Below are 12,244 nucleotides of genomic sequence, written 5' to 3'. Positions count from 1 at the left end.
TACTTTTAATGTTAGAACTGAAAAACTTGTTGATTTTTTTTTTGCAAATAATCATTAACTTAGAATTTGTAGTGGTTCGTATCCGCCCGGAGATCGGTAGGTTGTGAGTTCAAACCCCAGCCGAGTCATACCAAAGACTATAAAAATGGAACCCATTACCTCCCTGCTCGGCACTCAGCATCAAGGGATGGAATTGGGGGTTAAATCACCACAAATGATTCCCGGGCGTGGCAACCACTGCTGCTCGCTGCTCCCCTCACCTCCCAGGGGGTGATCAAGGGTGATGGGTCAAATACAGAGAATAATTTCGCCACATCTCGTGTGTGTGTGTGACAATCCTTGGCACTTTAACTTTAACTTTTAACTTAATGGCAGCAACGCATTGCAAAAAAGGGCCATTTTTACCACTGTGTTACATGGCCTTTCCTTTTAAATGGTAAACGGGTTGCACTTGTATAGCACTTTTCTACCTTTTTTTTTTAAATTACTCTAAGTGCTTTGACACTGTTTCCACATTCACACACACATTCACACACTGATGGCGCTAACCAGGACCCATCAGGAGCAAGGGTGAAGTGTCTTGCTCAAGGACACAACGGACCTGACTAGGATGGTAGAAGGTGGGGATTGAACCAGCCCTCAGATTGCTGGCACGGCCAATTTCCCAACTTCGCCACGCTGTCCCCAACATTAAACACTTATTTGAATGTTTAACAACACTCAGTAAACGTTTGGGAACTGAGGAGACCAATTTTTGAAGCTGTTCAGGTGGAATTCTTTCCCATTCTTGCTTGATGTACAGCTTAAGTTGTTCAATGGTCCGGGGTCTCCGTTGTGGTATTTTAGGCTTCAAAATGTGCCACGCATTTTCAATTGGAAACAAGTCTGGACTACAGGCAGGCCAGTCTAGTACCCACACTCTTTTACTACAAAGCCACGCTGTTGTAACACGTGCAGAATGTGGCTTGGCATTGTCTTGCTGAAATAAGCAGGGGCGTCCATGATAACGTTGCTTGGATGGCAACATCTGTTACTCCAAAACCTGTACGTACCTTTCAGCATTAATGGTGCCTTCACAGATGTGTAAGTTACCCAGGCCTTGGGCACTAATACACCCCCAAACCATCACACATGCTGGCTTTTGAACATTGCGTCTATAACTTTTCCCCTTTGGTCCAGAGGACACGACGTCCAGAGTTTCCAAAAACAATTTGAAATGTGGACTTGTCCGACCACAGAACACTTTTCCACTTTGCATCAGTTCATCTTAGATGAGCTCGGGCCCAGCGAAGCCGGTGGCGTTTCCGGGTGTTGTTGATAAATGGTTTTCACTTTGCATAATAGAGTTTTAACTTGCACTTACAGATGTAGCGACAAACTGTAGTTACTGCCTGTGGTTTTCTGAAGTGTTCCTAAGCCCATGTGGTGATATCCTTTACACACCGATGTCTCTTTTTTATGCCTGAGGAATCGAAAAACACGGGCATTCAATGTTGTTTTTTTAGGCCTTGCCACTTACGTGTAGTGATTTCTCGAGATTCTCTGAATGTTTTGAATATTTCACAGAACGTAGATGGTGAGACCCCTAAACTCCTTGCAATAGCTTATTGAGAATTGTTGTCTGACCATTTGCTCACGTATTTGTTCATAAAGTGGTAACCCTCGCCCCATCCTTGTTTGTGAATGACTGAGCATTTCATAGAAGCTGCTTTCATACCCAATCATGGCACCGGCCTCTTCCCAATTAGCCTGTTCACCTGTGGGATGTTCCTAAAAAGTGTTTGATGAGCATTCCTCAACTTTCTCAGTCTTTTTTGCCACTTGTGCCAGCTTTTTTTAAACATGTTGCTAATATTTGCAAAAAATAACGTTTCTCAGTTCGAACTTTAAAAATCTTGTCTTTGCAGTCTATTCAATTGGATATAAGTGGAAAAGGATTTTGCAAAATCATTGTATTCTGTTTTTATTTATGATTTACACAACGTGCCAACTTCACTGGTTTTGGGTTTTGTATTTTGTCTGCCATTTTTAGTCAGAAATCAGATAAATATGAAAACATTTGTGTTATTTACATAAAGAGCCCAAGGGATAAAAAGACACGCTTGAAAAACAAGGTGGACCAAAAACACCCGAGGCTACCATTGCCTTGAGTCCTAATCAATGTTTGCATCGATTTGCTCTTTGTGCCGACCCAGAAAAATGAACAATTTGACAAGAATAGACCTTTTTTTTGAGTCTCCGCCGGTGCTTTGCTTGGATCTCTCAGGCTGCAAATAATCACAGTGTTCATCAACACGATCGAAGGAGGGTTTTCATTCTGTCGTCTTTTCATTGTCTCCACTCGTCTGGAGGAGGACAAAGAGTGTACCTTATCAGTGAAACTTTTTTGCCTTAAACGGAAACTGCACTTTTTTTTGTACAATCCGTCATAGTCCTTATGTAAGAAGAGACCACATAGGTTTTTAATTTTTTTTTAATGCATTCTGTATCGTAAAATATGGCAAGTACGAGGCGGCTAACAACGCAGCCGATCGGAGTAATCTATTTCGACAAAGCCCTCTTAAAAATAAAAAAAACTGTCATCAATACTTCATTTACTTTACATCTCCTGACCTGAATAAAGACAATAATAATAATAATAATAATAATAATAATGTCATGATCCGCTGCTTGCATCATGTCATATTCTGGTTTTGGTTCCGTTTTGTATTACATCTGGTTAGTGTTAGTCTTAGTTCCTGGTGGCACTTCTTGTTTGTTCCGTTTCCATAGCTAGACATTAGTGTCACCTGGTGTTATGTTTTTGACGCGCACCTGCCTCGTAATTATTCTCCTTATTTAAGCGTGCCTTTTCTGTTGATTCGACCTTGCAGTCCAATTTGCTGTCCCATGCAACAGGTGACGTTGTGGTAAATACTTTGTATCCGTTAGCTTCCACGCTATTCATGTGTTTTTATTTAGCTAGCTCATATGCTAGCGCTTTCAGTTATTTGTAGCTCCCATGCTAGTTCTGTTGGTTTTATCTCTAGTGCCTTTGTGCAAGTGTTTTTCTGCTCCTGGTCCGTTTTTGTAATGAAAATAAATCATAATTTCTTACCTTCATGCTGTGTCCTTATCCGACTGCATTTCGAGAGAACAAACACGCACCACGATGCCAGCCAAGCGTCAAAAATAATAATAATAAAGACAACAGATGATTAGACTAACACGTACCACCTGTGATATCGAATCACCTGCCAGCTGTGTCTCGCCGTCAACACATGCCCCGCCCCTGCCCGATGGTGCTAGTCCTCAGTACCATGGACAGCGGCGGTGTCTTTTTCTCCTACAGGCAGCGCTGACTACACCTCCCCCCACCACACCAAATATTAACAATATTGGTACCATAAGCTCTAACGTTAAGGAAATATTTTTAGCCACCCGTGATCACAGATCTATATTGACATCTTCAACCGGTGAGCTGCTGCACTGCCTCGGAGTTGGTGAAAGCTAATTCTAGATCAGTAATTCTCAAACCGTGATATACCAAAGAATCGCTTGATTAAAGTATAGGGTTTAATTTTCCGATATTCAAACAGCAAAATGTATTGAATATACTTGTTAAATAAGACTACAGCCTTGTTTTAATAAATAGTTAGGCCTACTACGCTACTGCACTTTAATGTTAGTCATTATGGTGGTACATGGAGAGCCCCGTTTTGTTTTTGTTTTTAGGTAAAACTTGGTAAAAAAAAAAAAAGTTTGAGAACTGCTGTTCAAGATCATAAATGATGCTTCTTACACAGTAGCAGGACGTCGGCATAAACCGAGAAGTTGGTACATTTTGACATTTTAAAGACACGAAAAGTCGCTCGTTTCCTGTACTTTTTTTCAAAAACTTAGAGAGGATTATGATACATTTTTCATCTGAACAGAAAGATATAAACATTCCATTAGTCGGCATGCCAGTGAGAGCAGACATTGCACAGTAAGGGATTGTTTTACTATGTTTAAATTTAGTTTCTTGTAGGGTTGTGCGCTATACCGGTACTAGTATAGTATTGTGGTACTAATTAATCAAAACCAGTACTATACTCTGTTTGAAAAGTACCGGTTAGCCAAATTTTTATTTTTTTTACAGGCATGACGTCACGTCATGACATCGTTGGTTTTATGAGCAGAGGAGCATGTTCGGCAGCGCACAATCACAGTGTGCTTACAAATAGACACAGTGTGTAGATAGAAAAGGGAGAACGTACGCTTGTGGGCTTAAAAACTAACAATAAAGGTGATACTATTATAAGGAAACGCCCTCCGGAAGAGGTTCTTTATCTGTACATTAGCATTTTGCTGTTAGTTGTCGCTATTATGTGTACATTAGCATGTTGCTATTGTCGTTGTGTGTACATCAGCGTGTTGCTATTAGTTGTCGGTACTGTGTGTACATCAGCATGCTGCTGTTAGTTGTCGCTATTGTGTAAATGAGCATGTTGCTATTAGTTGTCGCTATTATGTGTATATTAGCATGTTAATATTAGTTGTCGTTATTGTGTGTATATTAGCATGTTGCTATTAGTTGTCACTATTATGGGTACATTAGCATGTTGCTATTGTCGTTGTGTGTACATAAGCTTGTTGCTATTAGTTGTCACTATTATGGGTACATTAGCATGTTGCTATTGTTGTGTGTAAATCAGCATAATGCTATTAGTTGTTGCTATTATGTGTACATTAGCATGTTACGATTAGTTGTCGTTATTGTGTGTATATTAGCATGTTGCTATCATTTGTCGCTATTATGTGTACATTAGCATGTTAATGTTAGTTATTGTTATTGTTTGTATATTAGCATGTTGCTATTAGTTGTCACTATTATGGGTACATTAGCATGTTGCTATTGTCGTTGTGTGTACATCAGCATGTTGCTATTAGTTGTCACTATTATGGGTACATTAGCATGTTGCTATTGTTGTGTGTACATCAGCATAATGCTATTAGTTGTCGCTATTATGTGTATTATTAGTTGTCGTTATTGTGTGTATATTAGCATGTTGCTATTAGTTGTTGTTATTGTGTGTACATTAGCATGTTGTTCTTGTTATTATTGTCTGTACATTAGCATGTTACTATTAGTTGTCGTTATAGTGTACTTTAGCATGTTGCTATTGTCGTTACCATGTGTACATTAGCTTGTTACTATTAGTTGTCATAATTGTGTGTACATTAGCATGTTGGCATGTTACTATTAGTTGTTGTTATTGTGTGTACATTAGCATGTTACTATTAGTTGTTGTTATTGTGTGTACATTAGCATGTTGCTATTAGTTGTCGTTATCGTGTACTTTAGCATGTTGCTATTGTCGTTTCCATGTGTACATTAGCTTGTTACTATTAGTTGTCGTAATTGTGTGTACATTAGCATGTTGGCATGTTACTATTAGTTGTTGTTATTGTGTGTACATTAGCATGTTGCTATTAGTTGTCGTTTTTGTGTGTACCTTAGCATGTTGCTATCGTCATTAAAATGTGTACATTAGCATGTTTCTCTTAGTTGTTGTGTGTACATAAATTAGCATGTTATTATGAGTTATAGCTATTGTGTTTGTGTGTGTGTGTGTGTGTGTAAGAATTTTGCTATTGGTTGTCATTATTGTGTGTATGTAAGAGCAGTTCCCCTTTAAGGCGGTTTGGTGTGTTCTCTCAACCACGCTCACCGGCGGCCATGTTGTCACGGCCACGCCAGCCAACAGGCGAGACTTCAAAGCGCCGGCACACAGACGGGCCTCACAGCGGCCTCCGCCCATGTGACTCCGGACCAGGTGCACCCAGACGGGCTTGTTGGCGCGGCAACAAGGTCACTGTCCCCCGTCAGTCTTCATCCTCCGCCAATCAGGAGCCTGCCCGTGCGTCGTCGTCACACACACACACACACACACACACACACACACACACACACACACACACACACACACACACACACACACACACACACACACACACGCGCGCGCGCGCAAACTTAATCTCCCCGTGCCAGGTGGGCTCAAACACATGCCCGCTGTCTCGCAACCGGAGGGGCGCGTCAACGCTGCTTGGTGATCCCCGAGAGCGTGTGAGGGCGATGAAGAGAAGAACTGAAAGCAAAGAAGAGAAGAGAATAGGGCAGCATGGAAGCAGCTGGCCAGCAGCACATCAAACAAAGCAGCAATCAAAGCCTTCAGGAGTGTTAAATGGGCGGTAAAAGCGCTGAGCTCGGCAACATTCCAGGAAATGACAGTATTCACTTTACTAGCACAGAAACACAAACACTATTTTCCAACCCCGACTCTCAACTCAACCATTATCTTAACCCCAACACTCAAACTACACAGTTGGTGCTTTTAGGTCCTGCTGGGCCCCCCTTAGTCAGGTTTTTGTCTTGGACCAAAAAGTGGAGGTTACCTGAAAATGTTGCTGTTATTGTTTTTGTGTGTATTAGCATGTTGCTGTTAGTTATCACTATTATTGTGTGTACATTAGCATTTTGCTATTAGTTGTCGCTATTATTGTGTGTAAATTAGCATATTTCTGTTAGTTGTCGCTATTATTGTGTGTACATTAGTATGTTGCTATTAGTTGTCACTATTATTGTGTGTACATTAGCATGTTGCTATTAGTTGTCGCTATTATTGTGTGTACATTAGCATGTTGCTATTAGTTGTCACTATTATTGTGTGTACATTAGCATGTCGCTGTTAGTTGTCGCTATTATTGTGTGTACATTAGCATATCGTTATTAGCTGTCGCTATTATTGTGTGTACATTAGCATGTTGCTATTAGTTGTCGCTATTATTGTGTGTACATTAGCATGTTGCTATTAGTTGTCGCTATTACTGTGTGTACATTAGCATATCTCTATTAGTTGTCGCTATTATTGTGTGTACATTAACATGTTGCTGTTAGTTGTTGCTATTATTGTGTGTACATTAGCATGTTGCTGTTAGTTGTCGCTATTATTGTGTGTACATTAGCATGTTGCTGTTAGTTGTCGCTATTATTGTGTGTACATTAACATATCTCTTTTAGTTGTCGCTATTATTGTGTGCACATTAGCATGTTGCTCTTAGTTGTCGCTATTATTGTGTGTACATTAGCATATCGCTATTAGTTGTCGCTATTATTGTGTGTACATTAGCATGTTGCTATTAGTTGTCGCTATTATTGTGTGTACATTAGCATGTTGCTGTTAGTTGTCGCTATTATTGTGTGTACATTAGCATGTTGCTGTTAGTTGTCGCTATTATTGTGTGTACATTAGCATGTTGCTGTTAGTTGTCGCTATTATTGTGTGTACATTAGCATATCGCTATTAGTTGTCGCTATTATTGTGTATACATTAGCATGTTGCTGTTAGTTGTCGCTATTATTGTGTGGACATTACCATATTTTAGTTGTCGCTATTATTGTGTGTACGTTAGTATGTTGCTATTAGTTGTCGCTATTATTGTGTGTACATTAGCATCTTGCTGTTAGTTGTCGCTATTATTGTGTGCACATTAGCATATCTCTATTAGTTGTCGCTATTATTGTGTGCACATTAGCATGTTGCTATTTGTTGTCACTATTGTGTGCACATTAGCATGTTGCTATTAGTTGTCACTATTGTGTGTACATTAGCATGTTGCTAGTAGTTGTCGCTATTATTGTGTGCACATTAGCATGTTGCTAGTAGTTGTCACTATTGTGTGACTATTTGGCTGGGGGGTGGGACTTCTGGGGAAGTATGTGAAGTGACGCTATTGACAGGAAGTGTTGGTTCGAGTTTTGCCGGGAAAAGGAAATAGACTTCTTGGTAAACACTAAGGTGAGTGTAAAGTCGACAATTTTAACTCCAGTAAACGAGTTATTTTAGTATTTGTGAGTCCATGGAAACTTCACTTTTATCTCCCGCTGGATCCACATCGTTCGAGGATGGAGACAGGCTAGCTGTTAGCTTCAAGCTAACCAGCAGACTCCTCCACCTCAAAAACATACTTTGCAGGTCAAAAAACGGGGCAGTTGTTTGCCTTTTGAAGTGTTAATGTGCGAGGACTGTTCAAAAGGAGTCTTTTGAAGAGGTGGCTGACAAGTTAGCATCGCTGTGTCAAACTGTGACTTGGATTAAGGTTGTTTCCTCGACACAGAGGGAATTTGGCATGAGCGAGACGTGAATGTGAGTACATCTTTTTATTTTAACACTATAACTAACAAAAGACAAACAAAAAGCGCTCATAATGGAGGTACAAAACTTGGCTATGGAAACAAACACTTGCACTATGGCATGAACTATGGACATAAATAAAAGTGTACATTAGCATGTTGCTATTAGTTGTCGCTATTATTGTGTGTACATTAGCATGTTGCTGTTAGTTGTCGCTATTATTGTGTGTACATTAGCATGTTGCTGTTAGTTGTCGCTATTATTGTGTGTACATTAGCATGTTGCTGTTAGTTGTCGCTATTATTGTGTGTACATTAGCATATCGCTATTAGTTGTCACTATTATTGTGTGCACATTAGCATGTTGCTGTTGTTGTCGCTATTAGTGTGTACATTAGCATATCGCTATTAGTTATCGCTATTATTGTGTGCACATTAGCATGTTGCTGTTAGTTGTCGCTACTATTGTGTGTACATTAGCATATCACTATTAGTTGTCGCTATTATTGTGTGCACATTAGCATGTTGCTGTTAGTTGTCGCTATTATTGTGTGTACATTAGCATATCGCTATTAGTTGTCGCTATTATTGTGTGCACATTAGCATGTTGCTGTTAGTTGTCGCTATTATTGTGTGAACATTAGCATATCGCTATTAGTTGTCGCTATTATTGTGTGCCCATTAGCTTGTTGCTCTTAGTTGTCGTTATTATTGTGTGCACATTAGCATATCTCTATTAGTTGTCGCTATTATTGTGTGTACATTAGCATGTTGCTGTTAGTTGTCGCTATTATTGTGTGTACATTAGCATGTTGCTGTTAGTTGTCGCTATTATTTTGTGTACATTAGCATGTTGCTGTTAGTTGTCGCTATTATTGTGTGCACATTAGCATGTTGCTATTAGTTGTCACTTTTGTGTGTACATTAGCATTTTGCTAGTAGTTGTCGCTATTATTGTGTGCACATTAGCATGTTGCTAGTAGTTGTCACTATTGTGTGACTATTTGGCTGGGGGGTGGGACTTCTGGGGAAGTATGTGAAGTGACGCTATTGACAGGAAGTGTTGGTTCGAGTTTTGCCGGGAAAAGGAAATAGACTTCTTGGTAAACACTAAGGTGAGTGTAAAGTCGACAATTTTAACTCCAGTAAATGAGTTATTTTAGTATTTGTGAGTCTATGGAAACTTCACTTTTATCTCCCGCTGGATCCACATCGTTCGAGGATGGAGACAGGCTAGCTGTTAGCTTCAAGCTAACCAGCAGACTCCTCCACCTCAAAAACATACTTTGCAGGTCAAAAAACGGGGCAGTTGTTTGCCTTTTGAAGTGTTAATGTGCGAGGACTGTTCAAAAGGAGTCTTTTGAAGAAGTGGCTGACAAGTTAGCATCGCTGTGTCAAACTGTGACTTGGATTAAGGTTGTTTCCTCGACACAGAGGGAATTTGGCATGAGCGAGACGTGAATGTGAGTACATCTTTTTATTTTAACACTATAACTAACAAAAGACAAACAAAAAGCGCTCATAATGGAGGTACAAAACTTGGCTATGGAAACAAACACTTGCACTATGGCATGAACTATGGACATAAACAAAAGTGTACATTAGCATGTTGCTATTAGTTGTCGCTATTATTGTGTGTACATTAGCATGTTGCTGTTAGTTGTCGCTATTATTGTGTGTACATTAGCATGTTGCTGTTAGTTGTCGCTATTATTGTGTGTACATTAGCATGTTGCTGTTAGTTGTCGCTATTATTGTGTGTACATTAGCATATCGCTATTAGTTGTCACTATTATTGTGTGCACATTAGCATGTTGCTGTTGTCGCTATTAGTGTATACATTAGCATATCGCTATTAGTTATCGCTATTATTGTGTGCACATTAGCATGTTGCTGTTAGTTGTCGCTACTATTGTGTGTACATTAGCATATCACTATTAGTTGTCGCTATTATTGTGTGCACATTAGCATGTTGCTGTTAGTTGTCGCTATTATTGTGTGTACATTAGCATATCGCTATTAGTTGTCGCTATTATTGTGTGCACATTAGCATGTTGCTGTTAGTTGTCGCTATTATTGTGTGAACATTAGCATATCGCTATTAGTTGTCGCTATTATTGTGTGCACATTAGCATGTTGCTCTTAGTTGTCGCTATTATTGTGTGCACATTAGCATATCTCTATTAGTTGTCGCTATTATTGTGTGTATATTAGCATGTTGCTGTTAGTTGTCGCTATTATTGTGTGTACATTAGCCTGTTGCTGTTAGTTGTCGCTATTATTTTGTGTACATTAGCATGTTGCTGTTAGTTGTCGCTATTATTGTGTGTACATTAGCATGTTGCTGTTAGTTGTCGCTATTATTGTGTGTATATTACCATATCGCTATTAGTTGTCGCTATTATTGTGTGTACGTTAGTATGTTGCAATTAGTTGTCGCTATCATTGTGTGTACATTAGCATGTTGTTATTAGTTGTCGCTATTATTGTGTGTACATTAGCATGTTGCTGTTAGTTATCGCTATTATTGTGTGTACATTAGCATGTTGCTGTTAGTTGTCGCTATTATTGTGTGTACATTAGCATGTTGCTGTTAGTTGTCGCTGTTAGTGTGTACATTAGCATATCGCTATTAGTTATCCCTATTATTGTGTGCACATTAGCATGTTGCTGTTAGTTGTCGCTAATATTGTGTGCACATTAGCATGTTGCTTTTAGTTGTCGCTATTATTGTGTGTACATTAGCTTATCGCTATTAGTTGTCGCTATTATTGTGTGTACATTAACATATCTCTATTAGTTGTCGCTATTGTGTGCACATTAGCATGTTGCTGTTAGTTGTCTCTATTATAATGTGAACATTAGCATATCGCTATTAGTGGTCGCCATTATTGTGTGTACATTAGCATGTTGCTATTAGTTGTCGCTATTACTGTGTGTACATTAGCATATCTCTATTAGTTGCCGCTATTATTGTGTGTACATTAGCATGTTGCTGTTAGTTGTCATTATTGTGTGTACATTAGCATGTTGCTGTTAGTTGTCGCTATTATTGTGTGTACATTACCATATCGCTGTTAGTTGTCGCTATTATTGTGTGTACATTACCATATCGCTATTAGTTGTCGCTATTATTGTGTGTACATTAGCATGTTGCTATTAGTTGTCGCTATTATTGTGTACATTAGCATGTTGTTATTAGTTGTTGCTATTATTGTGTGTACATTAGTATGTTGCTATTAGTTGTCACTATTAATGTGTGTACATTAGCATGTTGCTGTTAGTTGTCGCTATTATTCTGTGTACATTAGCATATCTCTATTAGTTGTTGCTATTATTGTGTGCACATTAGCATGTTGCTATTTGTTGTCACTATTGTGTGTACATTAGCATGTTGCTATTAGTTGTCACTATTGTGTGACTATTTGGCTGGGGGGTGGGACTTCTGGGGAGGTTAGGGAAGTGACGCTATTGACAGGAAGTGTTTGTTCGAGTTTTGCCGGGAAAAGGAAATAGTCCTCTTGGTAAACACAAAGGAGAGTGTAAAGTCAACATTTTAACTCCAGTAAATGAGTTATTTTAGTATTTGTGAGTCCATGGAAACTTCACTTTTATCTCCCGCTGGATCCACATCGTTCGAGGATGGAGACAGACTAGCTGTTAGCTTCAAGCTAACCAGCACCCCAGCAGACTCCTCCACCTCAAAAACATACTTTGCAGGTCAAAAAACGGGGCAGTTTGCCTTTTGAAGTGTTAATGTGCGAGGACTGTTCAAAAGGAGTCTTTTGAAGAGGTGGCTGACAAGTTAGCATCGCTGTGTCAAACTGTGACTTGGATTAAGGTTTTTTCCTCGACGGAGAGGGAATTTGGCATGAGCGAGATGTGAATGTGAGTACATCTTTTTATTTTAACACTATAACTAACAAAAGACAAACAAAAAGCGCTCATAATGGAGGTACAAAACTTGGCTATGGAAACAAACACTTGCACTATGGCATGAACTATGGACATAAACAAAAGACTTAGCACAAAGGCAATTAACTATGAACTATTAACAAAAACTTACATGACATGGAACTGTGAACGAGG

This window comes from Nerophis ophidion, linkage group LG07, assembly GCF_033978795.1.
Source record: "Nerophis ophidion isolate RoL-2023_Sa linkage group LG07, RoL_Noph_v1.0, whole genome shotgun sequence".
Taxonomy (NCBI): domain Eukaryota; kingdom Metazoa; phylum Chordata; class Actinopteri; order Syngnathiformes; family Syngnathidae; genus Nerophis; species Nerophis ophidion.
This window is presented reverse-complemented; position numbering follows the sequence as displayed.